The following is a 16,745-nucleotide window of genomic DNA, read 5'->3' as shown; positions in this document are numbered from 1 at the left end:
CTCCTATTTGCTTGTCATTCACCTTTTCTCATATTTAGATTTTTTTTTGGTAATACTATGCAGAAGGTGATAACTGCCCAGAGTTGCTCAGTCTACCTCAAAATTATGTACAGAATAATGAAACTCAAAGTGAATGTGAATCCCAATGAAATAGTGATGAATTAATACCATCAAATTTTTGACAGTTTATAATACATTAAAAAAAATAGCTTTCTTTGACTCCCCTGTAGCTTCGTTCCAGTCCAGGTTTTCTAGCAAGCCCCACTGGGGAATGTCCAAAACTCTTTCAGTACGAGCTTGGGAATTTCCACTTAGCTGAAAAAGTCCACGAGTCTATCGCATCCCCTCCCCTCTTCCCTACCCTCCTGGTTGCCCACGCAGTCACATATACATAAGTGGATGCCCCCTGTTGTACGGACTAACCCTGAGCTTCCCCCACCCCCACCCGTTCTTACAACTGGTGAATTAAGATAGTTCTTTAATACAAAGAGTCACAGAGAGATCGCTTCCTTCCGAGCAGGCTAGTAGAAAGGGCTCAGCAGTCGCTTAGCATGTAACCTCTAAAGGAAATTCAGATCATCTTACACTGGCTCATATTTGGCTTATTATCGCTGATTATACCTGGAAACAAATTCTTTGTTTTTAGGTATATGTATGACTTGACTCTTCAGACATGAAGGTATTGTTTTATTTTTATATAGAGCGAGTATTTAAAAGTGTCTTAAATGCTAATGTTTTTCTACCTTTTCCTATGATGACAACGGTTACTTAGAGAACAGAGAGCAACTCTGTGTGTGTGTGTGTGTGTGTGTGTGTGTGATCATGGAACAAAGAATTAAGGGAGGCAGACTTGTAGGAGATACTTAATGAATGAGTCACATTTTGTATTCTGTTGCGAATTGTGTCTGCTCCTATTGGCTAAAGGAAGAGTGATGGGACTGGTGGAAGCTGGTTGGAAGAAAAAGTGATGATTGTACAGTATCTCTAACATAACAGTTTGTTTATAATCAGTGATATAGTTAATGTCTTTAGACATAGTCATGCAGGAAGACATCTGGTTATTACTCAGTGTATTAATTTGAAAAATTGTGAATTTTTAAAGAATTTTTTTAATTGAGTAGTTCAGAGTGCTTTCTTTACAAGGCATTATTACATAAATCTTATAATCCTGTGAAGTAAGAGACAAGCATTTGCATGATTATTTTATAAATGAAGGTGATTGGGAATTACCAGTTCACAGACTTATAACAGTAATCTATATGAAATTATTTGTTTAGTTATATAAGTTATCCTTTGAGAAAATAATAGCCACTACTTATATAGTACTTTAAGTTTTGCAAATATTATTTGTTCTCACAACAACCATAGGAGGTATGTACTTTATTAACCACATTTTACAGATGTGGAAATGGAGGAAGATAGAAGTTAAGTAATTTGCCCAGGATCACTCAGCCAATAAATCTCTGAGGCTGGATTTGAACTCAGGTCTTCATATTTCCAGTTTAAGTACTCTATCCACTGTATCACCTAGATACCTTTATAATAAGAACATAAAATATAAGAAAGAATTTCCTGGACAGAACTGACTTGGAAGATTCTTGCCCAAGAAATGAAAACTCTTGATTTAAACAACAAGGTGGAGAGGAAAGATGGGGAACAAACATTTAATAAGTACTTATTATGTGCTAGGCATTGTGCTAAGCACTTTATATATATTATCTGATTTGATCCTCACAACAACCCTGGGAGGTAGATGCTATTATTATCCCTATTTTACAGTTGAGGAAATTGAGGCAGACAGAGGTTAAGTGATTTGCCCAAGGTCATATGGTGTCTGAGGTCAGATTTGAAATCAGATTTCCTGATGCCAGTTCCATCTCTCCATTTACTATGCCACCTGGCTGCCACAATAGCAATGACAACCACAACCCACAACACTCCCACCACTAACAACAAACACAAGCTAATGTTAAAACTGGCATCTAAAGAGAAGTTTCCTAACTAGGTAAAGTATTATTCCTTCATAAAGACAGGCAATAAGTATAACTTAAAGGAGGAAGATAATTTCTAAGGCCTTAATTATTCACATTAAGAGAAGAAAGAAATTACAGATATTATTCAAATCTGTAGATTATCCAAAAATCATTTAAAATTGAATGTAAATGGCATGATAAGCTCTTTTGGGCAGCATTTTGATCTCTCTAATAATATTTTGCTTAAACTAATGAGCATATATACAGTAGGTAGAAATCAATGGCCAGTAGAATTCGGGTTATAGGGCAGGGGGCAAAATCATTCTGGGATAGAAAGTTAGCTGAATAATTTCAATCCACAAGGCAAGTGAACTTCATGGATATTCAAGAGTTGGGTTCCTGCTATTTAAGTAGATGCTCTTTGAGGGGAGACCCTTCTCATGCTGAAATGGTCTAATTCTCTGCACACATCCTATAATAATTTTTTTTTGCAGCATTCCTTTCAGAGAACATAGATGCTGAGGATCTCCAGTCTAGCTTAGTTATCAATAGAAACTAACCTTGTGGTTGAAATCCCTTTTATCTGGATTTATGGAATTTGAGAATTTAGAGGAACAGAAAAAAAAGTGGGAGAACAATGGGATTGAGGAAAATTTTTTATTCCAGACTGTTCCTAGACCAAACATTGATTGTTTCTGAGAAATAAGAACAGTTTCCCTTGGGTTAACAGCTGGCTACTGCTTTTCACATGGTGGTTTCCCCCCCAGGTTTACAGGAAGCTTATGAGGGAGTAGTAGATCTTCATCTTGTGGCTTGAATGGCCTGTTGCTGAACTCCTGAGGGTGAAAGCAGTGGATGGTTTCTGTCAGACCAGAGTAGGTCACTTCCTGGGTATCTGTTGGTCTATTCCTCAAAATGAACACTGGAAAGAGTTTTTTAATAAATCATGGATTTAAAAAAAAAATCACAGTTACAAGTTTTACTGTGAAATGTTTAAAAATACCCTTCCAAGATATGATTAGTGAATGCCTAGAAAAGGAAGTGGTGATTACCAAAAGGTAGCGTGGCATGGCTTTATCATGATAGGCCTTGCTAGAGTAACCTTATTTTCTTGTCTAGGAGGTTTGCTTACTAAACCAAGAGATCAATCAGGAGCATGCTATAGGTTTTATCTAAGCATTTGATAAAATATCTCATACTACTCTTTCAGAAACAATGAAGTCCTGTAGATCAGACGATAATGCAAGTAGATGGATTCAATACTGGTTGAATGGCTTGGACCCAAAGAGTGCTCATCAGTGGTTCAATGTCAGCTTGCCAGAAGGTCTCTAGTGGAATGCTCTGGATATCTGTACTTGGTCTTGTACCATTTAACACTTTAATCAGTGACTTGAATAAAGGTATGGATGATATTATGCTCTTCAAACTTGCCTGTGTCCCAAAGCTGGAATGGATAAGTAACCACACATTGAATACAAAAACATCTTGACAAATTGGAGCATTTGACTGAATATAATCAGATGAATTTCAAAAGAGATCGATGTTCATACAGTTTACATTTGGGTTAAGAAAAATTGGCTTCAGATATATTAGGATGAATAAATCAATGAGAAGGCATTTATTAAATACTTACTACATTGTGTTATGTCCTGGGTATACAAATACAAAAATAAGATGGTCCCCACCTTCAAGGACCTTATATTCTGATAGGGAAAGACAGTACATATAGGAGGGTACAGCTGCAGGGTAGGGAGATGGCAAGGCCCAGAGGTACTTAGTATGCATAGTTACCATGGATGGCACATCACAGAAGTTTGGAGGGCACAGTGTCAAGGCCTGGGTTTCTAGGGGGTTCTACTTTAGGGTAGAGGACAAAGCCTGGCAGTTTGGGGAGCAGAGTGAGAGGGCAGATGGCATGTGTTTCTAGGACAAAACTGCAGGGTGGATGGTAATACCCAGGTGTCCATTATGAATAAGTAATTATAGTTGGTGGTTCCCACATCAACAAAAAGGTTCATTGTGACTAGTTCCCAATTTACCAGTTTATGTATAGATATGTTCAACAATAGTCAGGGGGCAAAAGGGGTCTAGGTTCATGACTGTTGGAAAAGGAGAGAAGGATAGAGCGTCAGCACCTACTCTAGGCTCCCTCCCACAAGGGTGGGAATGGGGGTTGGCATCCATTCAAGAGGGGGAAAGCTGAAAGTGGGTTGGCATGAAGGTTGAGCACTAGTAGAAAGGATGGAGAAGAAGGGATATGGAGAGGGAGGAAGCTTTCTTTGTCCCACTGCTCACCAGCACTATCTTCCCTTAGCCTTCCCAGACCGAGAAGCTACCTTGGTAAGGAGAAAGGCAAAAAATAGTTATATAGCAATATGAAAAAAAAAATTCTGGGGTTCTGGTGGACGGCAAACTCATTCTTAGTTAGCATATGATATGGTAGCAAAAATAACCAAAAAACACCTGATGTGGACATGGACTGAATTAAGGTAGGCTTAGCTTTCAAGAATAAAGATGGGGTTACTCCTCTGTGCACTGCCCTGGTCAGACCACATCTGGGGCATTGCGTTCAGTTCTGGGTGCCACAGTGAAAGATAACACTGAAAAGCTGGAGAGCATCCAGAATGGTGAAAGGCACTAAATCCATGTCATATGAGGATCAGTTCAAAGAAATGTTGATGAGGGGTGAGGCAGGGTGGGGATTTGCATAACTCCCTTGGGTACAGATACAGATGCAGATGCAGATACAGATGCAGATGCAGATGCAGATACAGATACAGATGGGAGAGATACTAAACCTGGTCTGTTTAACCCTAGAGAGATTCAGACAACTGATAATGTAGTAGATAGAGTACAGGACCTGGAGTCAGGAAGGCCTGAGTTCAAATCCAGCCTTATATACTTACTGTGTGATCCTAGGCAAGTCACTTAACCTCAGATTCCTCAACTATAAAATGGAGATGATAATAATTCCTACTTTGCATGGTTCTTGTGAGGATCGAGTAAGATAATATTTGTAAAAAATAAAAGTGAGAGGTTGAGTGTCATGTATTCAGAACATCTGGTAGGGCAGAACAGTCAGGCTAGCAGAAAGAGTATGTGAGGAGGAATCAGCTTGGAAAGATGGGTTGAAGTCATATTGTGAAGGGCTTTAAATGCCAAAAAAGAGGAGTTTGTATTTTATCCTGGAAGCAGTAGGGAGCTGCTGAAGCTTCTGGAGCAGCTGTGTGAAAGATAGGTTGGAAAGGGGATAAGGGAGAGATTGTTTGCAGGGACTTCAGTTTTATTGTTGTTGTTCAGATGATTCAGTCATGTCCAACTCTTTATGACCCCATTTGGTATTTTCTTGGCAAAGACACTGGAGTGGTTTGTCGTTTCTTTCTCAACCTTATTTTGTAGATGAGGAAATTGAGGCAAACAGGGTTAAGTGACTTGCCCAAGGTCACACAGCTAGTAAGTGTCTGACGCCAGATTCGGATTCAGGATGGTGAGTCTTCCTGACTTCCTCAGAAGTCCAGAACTCTATCCACTGCACCACCGAGGTACCCCCAGGTATCAGTTAGAGAGCTGTTAAAATGTCTGGTTGAGAGATGATGAGGGCCTGAATTAGACTCATGAGAGTACAGAGAAGGAAACAGATGTGAGAAATGTTGTGGAGGTAGAATGGACAAGACTTGGCAACTGATTAGATATGAGGAGGTTAGAATTAAGGAAATCCCTCTGATTTCTATTCTGTGCTGGACCTTCCCTGTGAGCATAGCAAATACTTCGTTGAAGCTATGTTTCCCTGCCACATGCCTCATTTGATATTGATAATTATAGGGCAGTCAAAGCAACATTATTTTGATTGTAGCTTCTATGAAGGAAACTGGCATGATGTTAATATATACATTGAAGATGCCTTGTTGGAAAACCTCTAAGGTGATATTTTGTTCCACCAAATCAATTTTAAAAAATTCAACTACTAACACAATGGAATATTGTAGTTTCTTCCTCTTGGTCAATTGTGTAACAATAAAGATGTGGTCTACTGTTGAATTTTGTTTACAAAATCTTACTTGTTTCCTTCCCATATCTTCATCAAATATGCTCCCAATATATATTTAGAATTTTGGAGGTATCTGTCTGACACCATGGCCCCATCCCTGCCCAGTATCAAATTAAAATGTAATATTTAACAAAATAATTAAAAATACAATAGAATATTGATAATGCTAACATGTGGTTTTCTAAGTCAGTATGTGACTGTTGGGATTGTCACACATGGTTTAGTGGTCTCCATTTCTATTTGAATTTGACATTACTGAAGTAGATTATTATCATATAGATTTTGTTGAGATAAAAATTAGGCATATGGATCTTTTGTTAGTAATAATGAGGTCCATTATTTTTTCCAAGCATTTCTTATCCCTCTTCTTTTCAGACACCTTGAGAATTGGCCCTTAAATTAGCTCCAGATTATATCATCTCCTATGAGGACATCCTTTGCATAAACTTTGTCTGGTTTAGTTGCTTCTACTGTATCTGTTATCTTTGCTGCCATTTCTATTTCCTCATACAACATATTTGGGACTATGATATTATAATTCCAATGAGGTGCCTTTACTGTCATGGTTAGATAAAACAGCTATAGAAATATTGAAAGATCTTTTTCATTTTCTGTGTTCTCCTTCCAGTTTCATACTTAAATGCTCCTGGGATGACCTGACCTAATTGGAACCCTCAAGAAGTTTTCAGTAAACTCTTTCCTCTTTTATTTCTGACTATTTTATGAGGCAGTGTTACTCATAGTTTTCCATTTTTATAAGTTTTAACAAGAGTTCATATTTTAAATTGGAATTGCTTTTTGTGCTCTTATCTTTATGCCTGGCAAGGAGATCTAGTGTTTGCTGGCTATGGTTATTTACAGGCTTTTAAAAATCTCCTCATTTTGAACACTGGCTAAACAAGTGATAGTCTGTGTTGGTGTCTGTTCTTTAATCCATTCCCCACTGTTCAGCATCAATAGCTTGTTTTAAAAGGTCAGGTTTGGACTGTTTTAATTGCATATTATGGATTCTAATTTATAATTCTCTTCTAATTTGGCATTCATTTAAATTTTTCCTAAACAAGGATTTGACCTTCCAGTGCACAAATAAATGATTCAGAAATTACTCCCTTCTTAATGACTAGTCACTTCCTGTTTCTTAAGATGTAGTCAATTTCTTTCTATCTTTCCTTCCTTTCTTCCTTCCTTCCTTCCTTCCTTCCTTCCTTCCTTCCTTCCTTCCTTCCTTCCTTCCTTCCTTCCTTCTTTCCTTCCTTCCTTCTTTCTTTCTTTCTTTCTTTCTTTCTGCTTTTTGGAGGGGGAAGGCAGGGCAATTGGGGTTGTGTCTTGCACAAGGTCACACAGCTAGTAAATGTTAAGTGTCTCAGGTCGAATTTGAACTGACTCTAGCACCGGTTGTCTATTCACTGCACCACCTAGCTGCCCTGGCCAATTTCATTTTTGAAGATAATGTTATTGATGTCCATGTCCAGCACCTCTATAAATGTAAGGCTACTGCATAGTCTCAAAGTCCTGGTCTCTCATTTCCTGAAGACAAGACATATTTTCAAACATACTTTTGCCATCTTTCCTTATGTGTATGTTTACAATGAAGTCTCTGAGAATTAAAGTCTATGTTGATTTAATTGGGAGGATCTAATGGTTTTTTTGTAGCAATTCTCTTATCTTTTCAACTGTTGACCTAGGCAATAGATATTGGGGCATAAGTTGAGATCATTATGATGGTAAAGCTTTTGATAATGTTCAGTGTGATCATGGAAATATGAGACCACTAAACATCTCTTGAAATTATTTTTCTTTTTGGTTTTTGATGAATGATACAGCCAACTTCACCAATCCGTTTATTTGTTCCTTCAATTTGGCTAAAACTTCCTTTTGTCTTCTAGTTGCATTATCATGAGGTTAAGACTGATCTATGCTGGTTCTTCCAGTAGTATGTCAGCTTATTGGTTCCATGTTATATTTAGAGTGCCAACAGTTAAGTTATAATGATACAGCCAACTTCACCAATCCGTTTATTTGTTCCTTCAATTTGGCTAAAACTTCCTTTTGTCTTCTAGTTTCATTATCATGAGGTTAAGACTGATCTATGCTGGTTCTTCCAGTAGTATGTCAGCTTATTGGTTCCATGTTATATTTAGAGTGCCAACAGTTAAGTTATAGATGGTCTAAACACTATGTGGTTCTTAGTACCCTTTGTCTCCTTTTCTGCCTCACTCCTAGCAGAAATGGAAGGGAACCACACAGGATCAAAGGCCATCTTCCATTTTTCTTCATTTCATGCCTTCATTTATTTAACAAGTAGTTATTAAATATCTACTGAGTACTAGGCATTGTGGGGTACTTGGGATATGGAGATGAAAACAAAGCCCCTCTTTTCAAGGAGCCTACATTCTATTGGGGGAAAATGATATATTTACATACATATAGTTTTTACACAAAGCAATTTTGGGGGGGGGGAGGGCACTGGTAACAGGGAACCAGGGAAGGCCTCATGTTGGAGGTGGCATTTGAGCTCAGGTTTGAAGGAAGCTAAGCATTCTAAGGGAGGCAGCTAGGTGGTACAGGGGATAGAGTACTGCGCCTGGAGTTGGGAAGAACTGAGTTCAAATTTGGCCTCATACAATGACTAGCTGTGTGACCCTGGGCAAATCGCTTAATCCCTATTTGCCTCAGTTTCTCATTTGTAAAAATGGGGACACCCTGGAGAAGGAAATGGGAAACCACTCCAGTATCTTTGTCAAGAAAACCACATGGACAAGTCCAAGGAGTCACAAAGAATTGGATACAACCAAATGGCCGAACTACAACAACAACAGGGGTTCTAGGAGGTGGAAGTGAGGAAAGGCTGCTTTTCAAGGACATTTAGAGCTGGAAGGGACCTTAAAGGCCATCTAGTCCAACCCTCTCATTTTAGATGAGGAACATAAGCCCTAGAGAGTGGAATAACTTGCCCTAGATCACACAGGGAGTAAATGGATTTGAACCTAGGCCCTCTGACTCCACAACCCATCTTACTTACCACTGCACCATCCCCATTGGACGACAGACTTTGCAAAGCTGCACACAACACTGAAAGATGGGAAATGGAATGTTGGGTTTGAGGGACGGTGAGCAGACCAGATGGACTAGAACAGAGTATATAAAGGGGAACAATTTGTCATGAGCCTGGAATGGAAGGCGAATGAGAAAGGGCTTTAAGTGCTAGATAACTGTTTTATCCTGGAAACAGTAGTGAGACTTACTAAGTCTTATTAAGCAGAGAAGTGACATGGTCAGACCTTCGCTTTAGGAATATCAATTTGGCACCTGTGGAGGATGGACTGGAGAGAGGAGAGACCCAAGACAAGGAGACCAATTAGGACATTATTGCAATAATCTAGGTGATAAGTGATGAGGGTCTGAATCAGAGTGGTGGCTGTGTAAGTGGAGAGAAGGGGACAGATATGAAACATGATGGTGGCAGAATGCATAAGATGTGGCAACTGATTAGTCTGAGGGAAAGTGAAAAGGCAAGATGCCTCCTTGGTTGCAAAACTACCATGGCCTTAAGAATTTGTCACTTAGGGGCATTCTTACTTAACTTAACTATTTCTGTACTTAACTATTCTGGCAATCAAAGTAAATTAATCAATCCATCAACAAGCCTACTTTATCAAATGCCTGCCTTGCCCCAGGCATTATGCTAAGTATTGGGGATACAAATATAAAAACTAAGTTCCTACCATCAAAGTACTGGTAGAGTGGGGAAAACAGTATATGTAGACTACATAAATATGAAATATATACTCAGAAAACATAGGATTATTTCAGTGGATCAGGGAGAGAAACTAATAGCTGGGGAATCAGAAAAGGCCTTGTGTAGGAAGGATGAGTGGATCCTTGAAGGAAGTCTATAAGACAGAGATGAGGAAGATGTGTTTTTCAGGCATGAGGAACAGACAATGGCAATTGGTGAGGGATGAGGGAGAGTGAAAGAGTGAAGATGCCTCTCAGACTGTGAACATGGATATGGAGATGCCTTCCATATAAAAAGAGAAGTTAGGAAGAAGAGGTTCAGGGACCACATTTGAAGTCTTTCTAGTATAGCAGAATTCGCCATATCTTGTACTTTGCTGGCATAATCTTCTTTGTCAATTATTATATAAGATTCTATCTAGTCTAGACCTAAGGTCTCACTCATCTGATGGAGTCTAGATACACAAAGGACAAAAAAGGAGAGAGATTTAGATAAATGTGTGTGTGTGTGTGCTCATGTGTATCTATTTTGGAGGCAAGTGGAAAAATCAAAGAAAGGGCGTTGCTCAGAGCGGATGGCATGATGGCAGAACTACTCAATTTTTCTCTGCCAAAGAAAATTATCTTTACCCTGGAAAGACAGAAAAACAGTGATTAGCAGGGAATTGAAATTCAGGGTTAGAGCACATAGGTGTCCTCATTCAGTTCAAGTCACCAGGCCCAGACAAACTATACTCAGTTGCTCTGGCACCCATGGAAGTGTTGGATGTGACTGTGTAGACATTATTCCAATGCTGAGCACAGTGCCTGGCCCATAGTAGGTGCTTAATAAATGTTTATTGATTGATTGGTAATCAGAGGAATGTAACTGGTTGGTGTCATGGCAGGGGAAGCTTTTGTGTCAGAGAAGCTAGTTATCAACAGGAGCCTTAGTCCAAACATGGCCATTTTACCAGAAATTTGGGACAAGGCATACGCTTACCTAATGGAGTCCATGAAGAACATAAAGCTGAGGTGAAAAGTAACATGCCTAACCATCAGTCCCACAGACCACTTAACTTTCTGATGAGGATTAAGTCTCACACCACTCCCCTCAGGGGACTTTAACAGTAGTTATGAGGTGTTACTGACTCCTGTTTTAAATTTTTTTTTTCCAAATGTAACACTCTGAGAATGTTCTGTGTTTAGCATTCTTTCTGTGTATAAATTCTTGGGCCATACCCAAGTCATATTGTACATACAGTGAGTCCCTTTTCAACTCCCCTTTTGAGGAAATCCTACATATGAACTAGACATGAACTTGAAGCTTAAACATTTTTTCCCTGCATTGTAGGGGACTTAATGGATCTAAGAGTGTGAGAAAAGAGTTCATCTTCCCTCTCATTAGAGGGTAGGCTCCCATATTATTGAATGAAGGAATCTGCATGCCTGGGTCTAGAACAGATAGCCTCTTTAGGGATAGGAAATGGGATCATGCCCCAGCTCCGTGGGCCCAGAAGCAGGTCCTTATGGTTAATCTAAAAGGGATTTATGACTCGAAAAGCAAGAGGTGATGACTAAACCAAGAAAAGGTCCAACCAGTCTTACTCACCTCCTGACAAGGAAGTGATGAACTCAAGATGCAGAAAGAAACATTCATTTTTGGATGTGGTCAATGTGGGAATTTAATTTATAAGACTGTGCATATTTGTTACAAGGGTTTTGTTTTCATTTTTTCTCTGAGCAAGAGGTATGGTGATATGGGAAGGAGAGAAAATAAATATTTTTTAATTGGAAAAAAGTTTTAAAAATCAAGAACAGGTCATGACAAACTGACTTCATTTCCTTTTGGGTTAGGCAAGGTTGCTATAATAAATGGTTGTTGAATGACATATACATAGAATTTTTTTAGCAAAGCATTTGGCAAAGTCTTGTGGTTTACTTTGTGTGAAAAATATCTCAGCATTTGAGTGGACTGCAAATTCATTATGAATCAACAGCGTGACATAGCAGCTAGAAGCTGACCAATCACAGCCTGCGTGATGTCCAGAATTGGGAAGGTTGTGGTCATGCTGTGATCTATTCTGGTCAGAGCATATCTGGAGTTAGTTTGATTTGTTCTGGGAGCTACATTTTAGAAGAGACATTGACAAGCCTCCACATGTCCAGAAGAATTTCACCAGCATAGTGAGGGAATTAAGAGTCTGTAGAATAGAAACATTCATTGAAAGAATTGAGAATGACTAGCCTAAAGAAGAGAAGGCTTGGCAGATGTAGGGATGTGATTGTAGGCTTTAAGCATTTGAAAGGCTGAGATGTGAAATGTGGATTATTAAAATTTGTTGTGTTTAGCCCCAGAGGACAGAACAAGGAACAATAGATGTAAGTTCCAGAAGGGTAGATTTAGGCATGATATAAGGGAGAAAAAATTCTTAATAATCAGAACTCTCCAAGAGTGGAATGAATTTCCTTGGGAGAGAATTGCTTTCCTTTTGTGAGGGGTTTTTAAGGAGAGGCTGGATGATTACTTTCCATGCTTCAAGAATAGGTGGAGGGGCAGCTAAGTGGTGCAGTGAATAGAGCACTGGCCCTGGAGTCAGGAGGACCTGAGTTCAAATCAGGCCTCAGACACTTAACATTTACTAGCTGTATGACCTTGGGCAAGTCACTTAACTCCAATTGCTCTCCCTTCCCCCCTCCAAAAAGCAAAAAACAAGAAAGAATTAGATTGAGCTAGATAGCTATGATGTGCCTTCCAACTCTGTGATTCTCAGTGATAAAGGTTATAAAATTATCTACTTCAACTTCTACTTGAAATATGAATCTTTCCCTACAACATTCCTGACTTCTCTGGGGTCTTTGGAAATGCCACTAGTTCTTGTAATTGAGTCCTTGCCCAATGATGGAAGGGAATTGACTAGATCAGAGATGTCAGGCAATTGGGAATTGTTTAACCAAAGAAAGAAAAACACAATACAACATAGAAAATATTAATTCGTGGTTTTCAAAACCAATCTACAGTCCTGAGGGATCTGTTTCTATATGAGTTCGACACCATTGTACTAAATAGTTTTTAAGGGACCTTTTCATTCCTATGATATTTTTTTTAAATTTCAGAAAGAAGGGACTTTATTCCGAGCTCCTGTTGAAAGACTTTCAACATTAACATAAGTGCTGAAACAATATATTCATATAAAAAGATATAAGAATATTGAACAGTGTTCTGGACCAGATAGATCAAGACTAACCTGGAAAAAGGAAGTAGTGCCACATAATAGCAATGATATTAATAATGATCATTTACATTTACATAGTGCTTTATAGTAAGAAAGTCCTTCTATACATGCTATCTTATTTCATCTACACAACAACTTCAAGTTAGTGTAAATGTTTTTAAACCCATTTTTCCTATAAGAAATTTGAGGCTTAGAGAGGGTAAAATACCTGTCCAAGGTTACACAGCTAAGTAAATATTGGAACCAGGACTCAAACCCAGGTCTTCCAATTCCATGTCCACTGCTCTTGTACTAAGAATGTGAAAAATAAGAGTGGTCAAAGATATTTAGCTTACCTCACATTTTTACTTGAGGTCAGGACTACTATAATAGAAAAAACACGTGAGTATTGATATTAATTAAGCTTCCAACTTTTATAAATTATAAATGAATAACAGTGCAAAATTGTTTTTGAGTGGACCACAAGTGTTCTTTAACTCCACTGCAAAATTGTGTGTGTGTGATGCTAATGATAGCATTATATGATAGCATTACATGATAACATTTTATAGTATTTTTGAGAGTCAAGAAGAAAAAAGATTGGAACTTATTTTATGTATATTAAGTATAATCAGAATGGAGAGCTTTCTCATTTTAGAGATATCTTTTCTTAAAATTCATGCTAGAGGATTAAATATCTATATTTATTTGTAATTTTCAGAGATTATTTAGTAATCATAAAAGGGTCTCTGAATTGGATTTGATTTAGGAATTTATATTTGAAATGACATTGAGCTGTCTGTGAGCAGCCAGATGGAGATCAGGGACTGGAGCTCTGTGAGACTTCAGGACTGCCACCAAAACATCAAATATGAATGCTCCCCAAGGGATGCTATGTGATTCGATCCTGGAAAACTACAGTCTTACAAAAGTCAAAACTGTGGGACTCCCAAATGGCAATGGGAAGACACATGATAGGGGTAAGCTACAGCAAATTAGCAATGATGATGTATAGGCAAGAAGTAGTATAAAAGACATAGTAGAATTCATGTGTGACCAGAAAAAGAGGTCATGTAATAAGAGTGAGAATTCACCTTTGGACAGACTAAATATTGCACTGATATCTACAAAAATTTCAAGAATCTAGAAGAAGACTCAAATATATTGGGTAGATCCACTCAGGAGATTTATAGAAGGTCATAGACAAGAACCATGCCAGAGAAAACATGGATGGAGTGTAATCTTCAGTGGTGATGAGAGTACCTGAAAAGGAGATTCCTAGTATTTTCTTGCTATGGTACAATATTTATAGTTAGATCTATAGAAAATAATAATTCCTCAAAACACTGGTCCAACACTTTTTGTTTGTTCTTGACTTCCCCACAATATTTATACAAGGTGTCCCAAAGGTCTTAGTGCAGTTTTATGCTTTAAAACCTATTAAAGCATAAAACTACATGTCTGATTCACAGATAGCAAATCAAAAAGTTAAAAAAACTTTTTAAACAGAGGTAGAAAGGGAGAGGTATAATTAATTTTCAGAATTAAGACATTTCAATCTGCAACCAAATAGAATGATTTTATTCTTTGGCAAAGGGTGGGGTGAGATAATGTTAGAGATATTTCAAAGTAAGAAATGACCAATCTTGACTCAGTTAATGGGATCATAGATTTAGAGCTGTAAGGGATGATGGAAGACATCAAATCCAGACCCTCATTGTATAAATTCAGAAACAGAGGCACAGAAAGATGAAATGACTTGTCCAGGCTGTATATAACTAGCAAATTAGAAAAGCAACAAATGAAAAGTCCCCCCCCCCCCGCAATTTGTAAAACAGAGATGTTTAAAAACAAAAACCCATTAAACCCACAAATAATACTAGTAGAATTTTTTTGAAAAAAAGATATGTCATTACCTATTCATATTTGAAAAAAGAGAACAGAAGACCAGTTTATTAGTATCAAAAATAAAAAGGCAGAATTAAAAACAAATGAAAATGAAATGAAGGAAATTATTATGAACTCTTTTACCCAGTTAAATGCCAACAAAATTAATTACTGTCAAAGAAAAAACTCAAGGGTCAGATGACTTTACAAATGAATCCTACCAAATATTAAAAGAATAATTAATTCAAATATTATATAAACTATTTGCAAAAATTGAAAAAGAAATGATGCCATCAATTTCCTTCTATTAGACAAATTTAGTAGTAATACCTAAATCGGGACAGACAAGTCAAAGAAAGAAAATTATAGACCTACACTGCTAATGAATACCTGTGCAAAAATACTGAATAAAATATTAACAACAGCAACATATCAAAAAGTTCATACATTATGACTAGGTTGGATTTATACCAGGAATGCAGGGTGTGTTCACTATGCCAAAAACTATAAACCTAATAGACTATATTATTAAAAAATTAAAATGGCAAAATTATACCAACATATGCAGAAAAATCTTTAAACAAAAAATGTGGAACTGATTTCTTTTTAAAACATTAAAAACAATAGAAATAAATCGATCTTTCCATAATATGACAAATAGTATCTCTCTAAAACCAAAAGATGCCATTATAGACTATGGAGAAATTTTAAGACTCCTTTCTGATAGCACATGGGTTAAAGCAAGAATATTTATTATCACCACTATTTTTCCTATATTACTACAAAGGCTAGGAGAAAAAGGACAAGAATGAATAATAAGATAAGACATTAATAGGAACTTGAAGGAACAAGCTTAGACCAAGATGAAACAAAATTTTTACTTTTAAAATATGATATAATTATCTTGTCTAGAAATCCTTAGAGATTCAACTCAAAAATTTATTGAAAAAAGTAAATCCATACAAATTGTCATCTTTTCTTTAAGTTATCAACTAAACCCAATAGGATAAGATCGAAAGATAAATTCTATTTAGCCACAAACTACATGAAATATTAGGGAGTCCACTTACCAAGACATACATGAATAAAATTAACTACAATTACAAAATCCTCTTTACAGAAATAATGACACACCTGAATAATTGGGAATATATTAATTGTTTGTGGTTAGGTCATGCCAATATAACAAAAATGACAATACTGTCTAAATTAATTTACTTATTTAGTTCAAGAACTAGAAAACATAAAATTAATGTGGAGGAACAAAAATTCAAGAACATCAAGAGGAATAATGAAAAGAAATGGAAAGGATAGGGGTCTAGTCGTATCATACTATACCACAAAAGAGTAATCATCAACACTAGTTCTTGTTGGTTAAAAAAAAAAAAACTTGATCAGTAGAACAGATTAGGAACACCATATCCATAAATGAGCAAATATGGTAGCATTATGGCTAATAATTAGCCAATCAAAATTAATTTATTAAGTGCTTAGTATATACCAGACAATGCACTAAGTGCTGATAAACAAAGCAAGACAAAAATACACTCAAAGGAGTGTACATTCCAGTAGGGGAGAAAATGTAAATAATTAATTATATACAAGATACATGCAGAGCAGATGGAAGATGATGTGAGAGGGTAAGATGTAGGAACTGGGGTGGAGGAAAGAATACAAAAGGCCTTCTATATCAGGTAGAGTTTGAGTTGATAAACTAAAAGATCCCAAATATTGGGGTAAGAGTTCACTATTATAGAAAAGCTTCTGAGAAAACTAAAAAGTAGTTAGGTAAAAATTAGGTATAGACCAGTAGTATACCATATACCATCATAAGCTACAAATGCATACATGACATAGATATAAAAGATCATATCATAAACATAGGAGAGGAACAGGAAAGATTTA

General features: G+C 37.1%; 1 protein-coding gene across 1 annotated transcript in view; it reads left to right on the top strand.

Moving 5' to 3' along the window:
• The first annotated feature begins 475 nt into the window (after positions 1-475).
• Positions 476-16,745, top strand: part of NFKBIZ (NFKB inhibitor zeta) — a 49,588-nt gene continuing 33,318 nt past the window's right edge. Inside the window, exon 1 of the mRNA XM_069065310.1 lies at positions 476-679. The gene's annotated coding sequence lies outside the window, so the exon portion shown is untranslated. The remainder of the gene's footprint in view (positions 680-16,745) is intronic.

The sequence above is a fragment of the Petaurus breviceps genome, unplaced genomic scaffold (assembly GCF_028583685.1).
Source record: "Petaurus breviceps papuanus isolate PSGF00001 unplaced genomic scaffold, PetGlider_PUasm1.0 90683, whole genome shotgun sequence".
Lineage (NCBI taxonomy): Eukaryota > Metazoa > Chordata > Mammalia > Diprotodontia > Petauridae > Petaurus > Petaurus breviceps.
This window is presented reverse-complemented; position numbering and strand designations above follow the sequence as displayed.